At 37.3% G+C, this 11808-nt stretch overlaps 1 pseudogene; it reads left to right on the plus strand.

Annotated features, from left to right (window-relative positions):
- Positions 1-8038: 8038 nt before the first annotated feature.
- On the plus strand, positions 8039-10967 carry LOC148576621 (myb family transcription factor PHL11-like; annotated as a pseudogene).
- The last annotated feature ends 841 nt before the right edge of the window (positions 10968-11808 follow it).

Below are 11808 nucleotides of genomic sequence, written 5' to 3' on the forward strand. Positions count from 1 at the left end.
GGTTAACGTGTCAAGAGTCCTCTTTCTATTCTTAACTCATGGCAGCAACCTCATTGATTTCCAGGCAATATCAACAGCGATAATCAAGGTTCACAGCAACGACAATTTATCTGACATAAAATTGGAATTAATGCGACATAGATATTAAATGAAATTACAACATAATTGTTAATAAAGTATTGCGGTAAATAGAAACGGAGGAAGCAAGATGACACCGCATCGGCTTTTATTTTAATTATAGAATTTCCGAAACTCGCCCCTGGATGTTTACATCACAAAATTCTCAATAATTTTTAACAGAATACTAATGCCGAGGGTCAAAATAATATACTTATAGTAACAGCAGAATGGAGCAGCCGCAATCCCAAATTGACCTGGCAGCAGCTCCGATAGTAGCCAAAAGCTCTGTGACGACAACTATACAACCACGCAGCGTCAATAATCTTCTCGGGATCAAAAGAACAGTAACCAGCTGAAAAACTCTTACCAGCGGTCAGTGGCGGCAGCGGCGTTTCTTAGTGGTAGAGGCAACGCAAGCTCCCACTCTCCTTCGCAAACGGCGTTGGCGTCTGGCAGTAGGGAGGATGGACGGCGGCAGTGCAAGCAGTAGGACGCGGCGGCGGCGACTCCCTCCCGTGGTGGCTCCCTCACGAGCTCTCTCTCTCTCTGCCCGATCTCTCTCTCTCTCTCTCTCTCTCGTCAGCGTTGGTGGCAACGGTGGAATCGGCTTTACAGCGAGGACGACGGCGGCGCCAGGGACCCCGCGAAGACGACGACGGACGTGCGCCAGTGGCGGCTTCTTCTCCTCTCCTTCCTCGGCTTTCTCTCTCTCTTCCCTCCTGGTGGCGACACAACTGCAAGTTCAGTGGAGGCGGCGGCAGCAAGACGCGACGACAGTGGCGGCTCTTCCTCCCCTGTGCGCGCGCTCTCTCCTCCGTTCCATGGGTATGGTTCGTGGCTTCCTCCCCTTTAATGGCAACACGACGGCGCAACGGCAGTGATGCCTGCCGGCGTTGTCCCCCTTCTCTTCTCCTCATTCTTTTCGCAACATTTCCCCCTCCCTTTCTTTCTGTTCCTTCGTTCCTCAGTCTGTCCCCATTTTTTTCTCTTTCTTTCCTGAAGGGTGGCGGCTAGGGTTAAAGGGATTAAGGTTTGTGTGTTTGGTTTTTAGGGTTAGAGTTTGATTTGGGACAAATTTGAAATTAGGGACATTTTGGTTAAATTAGGGTTTCGCAAAATTCTAAATCATATTAGGTTATATTGTATTAATTTTAAAATTTAATTTAATCCCTTAAAGTTACTTTGAAAATATTATTTAGTCATCAATTTGCTAAACAAGCTTTCAATCAAGTATTCTAATTTAAAATTAAAGATAATAAAAATTTAAATATTAAATTCTAAAATCTCAATTATTTATTAAAAGTTATATAAAATTCTTATTATTTTATAACTACTAAGATTTATAATTTAAATATAGAAAACACTCAATAATTGTAAAATCAGATAAAAACCTTAATTTATTTTAAACTTATTTTACCAAAATTTGTTTTAATTATCTTTAATAAAATAAGTTCTGAGATTAAAGTCTTTAATATATAAATAAATTGAATTTAGCTCATAATAAGATTTTCTAAAAATTCTGGGTCGACCACAAGGGAGGCGCGTAATGGCGGCGGTTTTTTCTTGATTAGCGGCGGTTTTAAACCGCCGCAAAATCAATTACCGGCGGTTTATCATACCGCCAAGGATATTGGCACCGGCAATAGGTTTGGTGGCAGTTTTTAATAACCGCCGGTATAACCGCCACTAAATCAAAATTTTGTGGCCGTCGGACAACAAACCGCCGGCATATGCGAGTGACACGATTTTCGTCATGTTTACTGGCGGTTCTAAAACCGCCGCTATTTTCTACGTTGTTTTCGAGTGGACGCGTGTTTTGCGGCGATTTCAAAACCGCCCGAAATGGAAATAAGGTTTCCGGCACAGTTACCGGCGGCTATAAACTGCCGCAATACCAATCAAATAAATTCACACTCTTCGGCGGTTTAAAACCCCACTAAATAAAGAAAAATAAAAAAATAAACTTTGGATTTTTTTAAATAAATCGTAAAGTTTTTTTTAAATCCTATAGAACTATTTTTTTGGCATTTTTATTTTTTTATTATTTTAAGAGATAATATTATTTATTTTCATCCTTAGAATCCAAACTTGCATAAAAAACAAAAACAATTATCTGCAAAACAAAATAATATATTGATGAAAGTATGAAGAAAACAAATCTCTACAAAGAGTTGTATAGTCTAATTCAAAAAAAGTTTGCTTCAAACCAAAATAATTCCAATCCTAATACATTATTCTCCACTCTATCATTCCACGAAACTCATCCCCGCAGCGATGTCTGGTGGGAGCTCTTCACCCTGCCGTTGGTACAGATAAATTAGAGCATCCTCCATCGCCTTCCTCTTCAACTTCTCGTATTCCAGCTCTGCTTGCAGTTCTAGCAGCTTCCTCTGGGTCTCTTCTACTTGGACTCCGTTGACCGGCGCACGTGAATTCGGACCAAAGAGTTGACTAGGAGTCGGTCCAGCACCCATACCACGTACTCTGCCAGGTTTCTCTTTTCCGAAAACCTAAGCAACGGAATCATTTTGAGACAACAATCTAGAAGACTCATCCTGTTGCTCAATCTCCTCAATTCTTTCCTACAAACACAAATTAGCAAATACAATCATTAAAATATCACACAACTATAAATGAAAAAATTGGTAGTACTTACACCAATTACTCTTGCTTCATCATTGATATAGGAGCCATCATTTTTTTTTGTGGACTTTTATCCATAACTCTCCTTTACTGTTGCTTCTCCCTTATTCTTCCGATTATATCAACAAAGTTTATACCATCACCATATTATTCCACACAATCAAGTGAACTTAAGTCATAGAAATAGTTTTAAGGTGAGTGAATAAAAAAGTAAAGTACCTCTTCTTCCATCCGCCGTGCAAAGCTTTTCGAACCACCAGTGTGGGTTTATAGTTGCTTTGATCGATTAGCCGCGTTTGTCCTGCACTTCTCCTTTTAGTCCATCAGAGACAAATGGCAATTAGAAACTGATTTAAAAAGACTCAATGCTAAATAATTTGTAATGTTGTGTACCAATGAGTTACTAGATTACCTTTATCTCCTCTTCGGTGCGATAGTTTAGGAACCATCTCCAATGCTCTCGATCGATTCCAGGAGGACGTTGCTCAATGTTTTCTACAGTCGTAAATTTTGGCTCGTAAAAAGTATCGTACAACCTCAGCCTTCCTTCCTTCCAAGACTTCTCCATACTTTTCAGAATATTTTTCTTAATAGTTCCTTTAATATCTTCATCAAAGTGAAAAATTTGCTACACAGATAATAATTATTGGTCAAAAATTGTAAGAATAAGCATATTTAACTCAAAGGGGATATCAACATTTACCTTGATACATTCGTTATAAACCTTTTCTTTAGTGGTAATCTTACGTCAACTTCTCTCACAGATAAGAAATTTTCCGTAGTCAGTTCCCAGCAGACCAAGCACGCCACTCAACAGTCCAGCTTTGTCTCCAATTGCTTGCTTTGCCCTGTTGAACCTCAGCACGATCTTCCTAGCGTTAGGCCGTTCTATAGCCTCCCTCACGCTTAGTCTTGCTGGCTTGATTGTGCCGTCAGAATCTATAAGCCAAGTATAATACGTCATATGTGTATCCGTTGTGGACAGCATGCGAAAAAATTAATATATAGCATAGAGTCTAAATCTGATAGACAAAGGAAAATTACTAAATACATTACCGATTATCTTAACTGTCCAAAACTCTGTAGTCTTGTGTCTTTTGCAACGCTGAGCACTAGAATAAAAAATGTGGTCATCAGCTTGTTGATCAAGTGAATCTACATCATTTGCATTAGCTGCCAAGTTTACGTGGCCTGACTCCGAGTTCTGAATGTTAGTTGTGCTCGTTTGTTGTGCAGGCCTTGGTACACTGCGTGGAGGAAGGAACGGGCGTGCAGTTGCAGGGATATTATCACCGCTGTCTGGGAGTATTTCAGAGTCGTGGGCAGCTGAAGCCGGAGATGGAGCCGTGTGAGGTTGCTGACATCCTGGTCCTAATTTTGTTTTTTTAGTCTAACGACCTTTCATAGCCATCTTAAAAGATAATGGCAAATCATAATGAATGAGAGTCAAATCATGATGTATACTTTCGTAATTCATAATTAAAGAATTAGCTGCTAAAAAATGACGATTTTTCAAGAATTCAATTATCATACAATAATAAAATTAAAAAAGTACGTAAAGAGTACATAAAAAATATACAAAAATTAAAAATATTATTATGTATCCTTTATTGAAAAATTATAAGAATAAAATTAAAATATATAAACTAAAATTATAACTATTCTACTGAATAAAGAGTTATAAATCGTAAAATATGTTTATTGTTATCGTGAACTAAAGTAAAAAATAGTATAATAATAATAATAATAATAATAATAATAATAATAATAATAATAATAATAATAATAATAATAATAATAATAAATTTATTTCATGATAACAATAAAAAGGTGAATTACCCTAATAAAAAAATACAACAAATAATACTCAAGTATTCACTCAGACAAGCAATTAGCCATGAAATTATATTCTATAGTGGTCCGAGGACTCTGAAAAAGTAGGATGCATGTCTGTAGAAGATAATATAATAATTATACCATTATAATAATCTATTCAAATTGCATGATGGATAGTATTAATAATTAGTAAGAAGACTGATGAGAAAGCCAACTAACACAGAGCTATCCCTTTTTTTGAGTAGCGTGGAAGCCTACGTTAATTAGGAATAGGGAGATAATCGCATTTTAACATCTAGAGTTGAAAGATCTATTGTTGCTTACCAAGACAGTGACGCGAGTGAGGAGTCCTCGTCGGCAACGGCAAGGACATGTGCGGCGGGGTAGATGAGGGCCTCTCTATACGTGGGGTTGCTTCAATGGGTGCACGGCTGTGAGTTAGGGCTAGGGTGGTGGATGATATATAAGGATTCGGGGGAAGGATTTGGGCGCACGGAAGCGTAATTCAAAATATGAATTCCACTATATATAGGGCTGTTGTTATTAAGTTTGTTAGCGTGTTAGTGTAAATAATAATAATAGTAATAATAATAATAATAATAATAATAATAAAATAATAATAATAATTAATACTTAGCTTCCAAATGGGACCTGACATTAAACCATTAGAGGCAAGAAGGCATCAAATGGCAGTAGGATCCTGAGATATTAAAGATTACCTTATGCCTGAATCAGTTGGAAAATTTTCTGTGCACAACACTATCTATGTGAGACTGGGACCTTGTTTTATTTCGCAGTTTTCTCTTTGTGATGGCTCTGTACTCACTGTGCATAGAAAAAGTTTGTTCAACTTCAGTACTATCAACACCAAATTGGCTCACTGGATAATTTTAGAATTCAGGCTCTGTACTTACTCCGAGAATTTCTCTACCGCGATGCAATTGACCAGTACATAACGATGTGCTTGAAGCTTTTCGGTTGCTGTTAGAGTAAAAAATGCAGCTGCCCTGACTGCCTTTCCAACCTCTGGGAACATGTTGGCAATCTTGCTTGCGGGAGCATCGCTCGGCCGGTCGTCAACGCGCGTTGGTCGGTTGATCCTAGTTTCGACGTTATCTAGGTATCTCGAACAGAATGTGAGAATCTCCTCTGATAAGTAGCCCTCTGCAATCGATCCTTCCAGTTGTGCCCTGTTACGCACGTACTGCTTGAGACGACATAGGTACATTTGAGAACATAACATATAAATTACTAGATGACAGCTATTCTAATAAAACAGGTCGAGAAAGCCTAGTAGATCTTTACCTCTCAATTAGGTACATCCACTGGTAATGCACCGGGCCACCAAGACGTACTTCCTCGACCAAATGTATCGTTAGATGAACCATAATTGTGAAGAAGGAAGGTGAAAATATCATCTCCATGTGGCACAGAGTATGGACCACATGATCCTGAAGGAGAGGAAGTTGTCTAGGATCTATGGATTTACTGCATATTAGTCGGAAGAAGGCTGATAACTCAGCCAAGACGGCAGACACTGGGGTGGGCAACACGTGTTTTAACGCAATTGGCAGCAGATGTTCCATTAGAATATGGCAGTCATGACTTTTCAACCCAAATAACTTGCGCTGTTTTAAATCAACACGGCGAGAGATGTTGCTAGAGTACCCGTCTAGAAAGACCACATTCTTGATTATCCTAAGAAATACATCCTTCTCTGGATTTTGCATGGTAAAGACTGCAGCGGGATACTTTCCACCTTCAGGTGGTCACATATCTTGCCTGATGCCGATCAACTGGAGATCTTTTCGAGCTTTTAGGTGGTCTTTGGATTTACCGCTCTCGTTCAACATGGTGAAAACAATGTTGTCACATACATTATTCTCTATGTGCATCACATCAAGGTTGTGACATAATTTGTTGTTCTCCCAGTATGGCAGATCAAAGAATACACTCCTCTTTTTCCAGGGAGACTCGTCTTGCACCACGGTCTGCTGTCCGCGCCTTCTTTTACTGCCCACCACTTGCACCTTGCCTTGTGAGACAGGCACACCCTCCAATTGTCTCAGGATATCCCTGCCAGTCAATTTGGTAGGTGGGGATCTATCCTCTACCTTGCCATCAAATCTACTCTGGTCCTGTCTATATCTGTGATCGCAATTCAAGAAGCGACTATGACCCATATAACACCATTTCTGACTGAAGGTGAGTCGCCTAGTCTTGACATCCAAATTGCATGTGGGGAAAGCTCTCCCATCGTAAGTATTCCAGCCAGATAAATTGCCCAAGCTAGGAAAATTGCTGATAGTCTACATCAATGCAGCTCGCATCTTGAATGTTTTCTTCTCACTGGCGTCGTACGTATCAACATCGGTCCACAACTGCTTCAGCTAATTGATCAGGGGCTGTAGGTAGACATCTATATCATTGCCAGGCATTTTAGGACCAGGAATAATCATAGAGAGAATAAAGTTGGTTTGTTTCATGCAAATCCATGGGTGTAAGTTGTACGGGATAAGAATCACTGGCCATATTGAGTACTTTGAACTGAGGTTTCCATAAGGATTAAAGCCATCACTGGCCAGGGCTAAGCGAACATTGTGTGGATCACCAGAAAAGTCAGTATATCTCCTGTCAAATGCTTTTCAACCCTCGCCGTCCCTGGGATATCTCAAGGAACCGTCAGAGTTGGTTCCCCTCTTGTGCCACAACATGTCCACGGATGTCTTGCTGGACATGAATAATCGCTGCAATCGTGGAATCAGAGGAAAGTAACGGAGAATCTTTGCCGGCAGAGGTTTCCCATTCTTCTTGACAACGGCGTTGATCCTTACTAAGGAATTCTTCCGGGTCTTTTGCTTCCACCTGGATGCTCCACACCATTTGCATCTAGACAGGTCTTGATCGGGGCCCTGATACAGCATGAAGTCATTTGGACATGCATCTATCTTCTTATACTCAATACCGAGCTTCCTTATGATCTTCTGGCATCGTGCAACGTCTTTGGAATCCCAGCATGCTCAAAGGCATCCCCCACTAGCTCTAGAATCAAACCGAAAGCCTTGTCACTCACTCTGCACATGCACTTGATATGGTACAACCTCACCAAGAAAGACAGCTTCGAAAATTTTGAGCATTCCGGATACAATTCCTGCTCACCATCCTCCAGCAAGTCGTGAAAGGCATGAGCCTCGCGGCTAGGTTCATCAGATAAGTACGGCAACCCCTCCGTAACGTCTCCGACATGCCCATTCATCGAGTCTTCATCGTCACTCTGCAGTCCCGGCATGTTGAATGCATCGTGGACCATGTCACGCATTTATTCTCTTGAGTTTACAGTGGGTTCTAGTTCTTCCCTGCCGCTGGATCTCTCGTCTACGATCCTCTCACCGTGATGTTACCAAAAGGTATAGTTAGGGGGAAAGGGTTTCATTAGAAGATGATCGTAGGCGTCCTGTCTAGTCTGGAAAAATCAGAACGACACAAAGGGCATGGACAATGTATCATCCCATCAGATGATGCATTCATAAATGCAAAGTCAAGGAACCTATTCAGACCATCCTTATATTCTACACTACCTCGTGGCTTTGTAATCCAGCTCTTATCAATGTCTAAATAAATGAAATAGCACAAACAAATAAATAAATAGTAGAAAATTACATAGAACTAAAAAAAAAAAAAGAAAGAATGGGGTGTGTGTCAAGAAAACCAGTAACAGTTTATCACAGTTATGATATGAGAGAGTACCATACGTAATAAACTCGACAATATATTGCAAGCAAAACCATGTAGAAAGGTATTGGGGAGGAGGCTTACTCATTGCAAAATTTTATGCTTTCTTAAAAGAATACTTGTAGAAAGAATTGCTGGTTCCAAGTCCAAAAGATGAAAAGATAAAGAAAAGTTTCCTTAAAAGTTGAAAAACAAAACAGGAAAAACTGTTAAAATAAAAAAAATCAAGAAATATAACTAAACAATTATAATGTACAGAGAATAGAATCTTCAAAATATCTTAAAAAATGGAAAACATAATAGAAATGAAAGTTAGATTTAAAAGACAATTAAAAAATATATAAATAAACAATTATAATAGTCTCCTAATTTTACCACTAATTAAGTGCTAAATTTTTCAGGGTACATCACTTTTCTGTGTCTTAAATGTTTGGTAATGATCCAAATATTTTAGGTGAGGCTGTATATAGCCCGACACCACTCAATAATAGTGAAAACTGACAATGATGGATTAGTGTCCAACTAACAAAATCTAGATTTGGCAACAACATTGTACAAAACAAGACATGAAAATTCAATTAATTAGGGCCATCCCCACTTAATTACTTAGGTGGTTTAAAATAAATTTAAACACACAACACTTGTTTCTCTAAAATAATTTTTGAAGTTCAAGTTTTGTATAGTTGATTAAAGTGCAATAAGATTCGTATAAATCTTAAGTTCATATAAGATACTAGCATCTAAAGTCTAAACTATTATTTATTTATTATGTTTATCTAAATTGAGAAACTGAAAGTTTAGTTCTTATTATTTAAAATTTAATTAAACTAATCCAATTTAGTTGATGTTTTATAAAAGAAATAAGATGGTTATAACAAAGTCTTTAATTTTTCTTCTATAATTCCAATCTAAAACTTCAAAAATCAAGAGATCAAAGTAACTACCAGATGGATGATGAACCTGTGCTCCTTAAACTGCTCTACATCAAAATGACCTAAGTCAACCAAGATTAATTAAACTTTACTATTATTTAATTAATTTAATGCCAAGTAAATAAAAAGAAAAAATAAAGAATCTACTCGCCTCGAGACCCTAATCAGTGAACATTGAGGTCTCTAACAAGGTAAAATCTTACAATTCCTACCACAGAATCAGAAACTTTCTTTCCATATGATGAAGCAAGAGTTAAACTGAAAATAAATACTATTTTTGTGAACAAATGATGAAAGATTTGGTCCTTTATATTGGAAGTACTTAACAAGAATCACATGGCATATACACATCTTCACAAGTTAACTAGTGTTTTTATGGGAAGTTGTAGCTAACAAATAAAATGTTAACAATAGGCCATGTGCTTCAATCTTAACCACACAATTTCTGACAACCAAAATTCTCCATATATCTCTTTGCTTTTCTACTACTCATCCATGCATGCATCAATCTCATTTGGTTCTACCGGGAAATAGAATCTCTCACCTGAGTATGGTTCAACAACCCTAACTCTTCTAAATCATGATGTTAAGTACAATTATGTATGGAATGAATTGGCTTAATCTAGATCCCAAAAAATATTCTATCAACAGTGAATAGTTGTTATTGATAGTAGTTTTGAAAGAGAGATCAATTTTGATGTAAAAGAACTGTAAAATATTTTATTTCTCCATACATTATTTTTACTGAAAAGGTAATTTTTTAATTTTAAAGTATAATATCAAATTGGCGAAAGACAGGTTGTATAGAGGAAAACCGAATCAGGAAGATTCAGAGTTTGAAAGGGAATTTTATTAGAAAGGGAGTAGTAAAAAAAATACAGCAGAACAAAAAGCTCACTTAGCCAAACATCTCAACATTATAGTCACAACTGAAGAAGCTTCATGTTCATAGACATGATTTATGCTTTTTCTCTAATAATGTCAACGACATTAATTCCAAAGCCAAAATCTTTGACACCAAACATTCCCTCAATTCTCCTAAATCCTCTTACATAGTCTCAAAACAGAGAAATTCCAATAGCGGAGGCATTGAGACATCAAATTGAAGTCCAAAAGAGACTGAAAAAATAGCTAGATGTATTTATCATTTATAAGATTCAGATAATAGTACACTTGGTATTTTTATGTATTTATTTTTGGTATTTTTATCAAACCTTAAAAAAATAGTATAATTTGGCATAGTTTAACTAAAAAAATGAAAAATACAAATAAAACATGCTTCGTAATCAATAGATATAGAAAAAATTGCATATTAGAATACAGGCTCAAGGGAAGTATTTGCAATCTGTGTTAGAGAATGCTCAGAGGACACTTTCCATGGAAGGTTCAGGCAATAATCTATAAGCATCAAGAGCTCAAATTACCAAATTCAACTCTGCTTTGTCCAATTTCATGGAAAACATAAACAATAAAGATAGCAAACAAAGCATATCAGACATGAATGATTTTTATAGTAAAGTCCATGGTTCAGGTTTCCATAATTACCTTGAAGTAATAAGGAGAGAAGAAAATATTGATCAAACGCCTAAGATTGAGGAGGGTTCAATTTAGTTTGACTTAATCTGCAAAAGTAGCTATGATCTTGTATCTACAAGTGGTGGTGGATTTGAAATTGAATCCAAAATGCTTTCATATAGGCTATGATCATTCTGAACTATCATATGTTTTTTTCTTTTATATTGTTTAACTAAGGTTACATATTAGGAATAAAGTTTATCTGATTCACCGCACAATATCTTTAATGATCTTAACATCATGATGAAATCTTCATAAAATTCTACATTTATATTTACGATTCTACATGAGAGATAGATGAGATTAATTAAAACCAATCAAGTCTCATCACTTAAGAGAAACAAAATAACAAAGCAATTTATTCTTGCTGATCAACCACAGATGTACATATACTCTAATTCGTATTGTCTCTTAAAAGATAGAATTACAATTTGCTAATTAATCTAACTCAATTAGCTATCTAGCCAATCAACACTCACGTTTTCAAGTAGTAAAAGTTATGACAGAAGCAGAACAATGTTTAGCCAGCTGAGCTTGCTCATATGATAGCAAGTCACATGAATCAAATCCCTAACCCTAAACAGCAGCAATTAACCACAATTAATAGAAGATATGGACAAATTATTGTTCAAAATTCCGAAGCAAGAGTGAAAACACGAAGGAAAGCTCAAAGTGTCAGAACTAACCCGTGACAGGGAGAGGGGCCGCGGTGGCTCAGAATGGCGAACGGTGGAGGATGGATGGTGCACGAATTGTGAATCACACTTTTCACAACTCGTACCACTGACCAGCAAGTGCACTGGGTCGTCCAAGTAATACCTCACGTGAGTAAGGGTCGAATCCCACAGAGATTGTTAGTTTGAAGCAATCTATGGTTATCTTGTAAATCTTAGTCAGGAAGTCAATTATGTTTATCAGTTGAATTGCAAAGAAACAATAGAACATGGATTAAAGGTTACTTGTTATGCAG

This window comes from Arachis ipaensis, chromosome B1 (genome assembly GCF_059453495.1).
Source record: "Arachis ipaensis isolate K30076 ecotype BB chromosome B1, ASM5945349v1, whole genome shotgun sequence".
In the NCBI taxonomy this organism is placed as follows: Eukaryota; Viridiplantae; Streptophyta; class Magnoliopsida; order Fabales; family Fabaceae; genus Arachis; species Arachis ipaensis.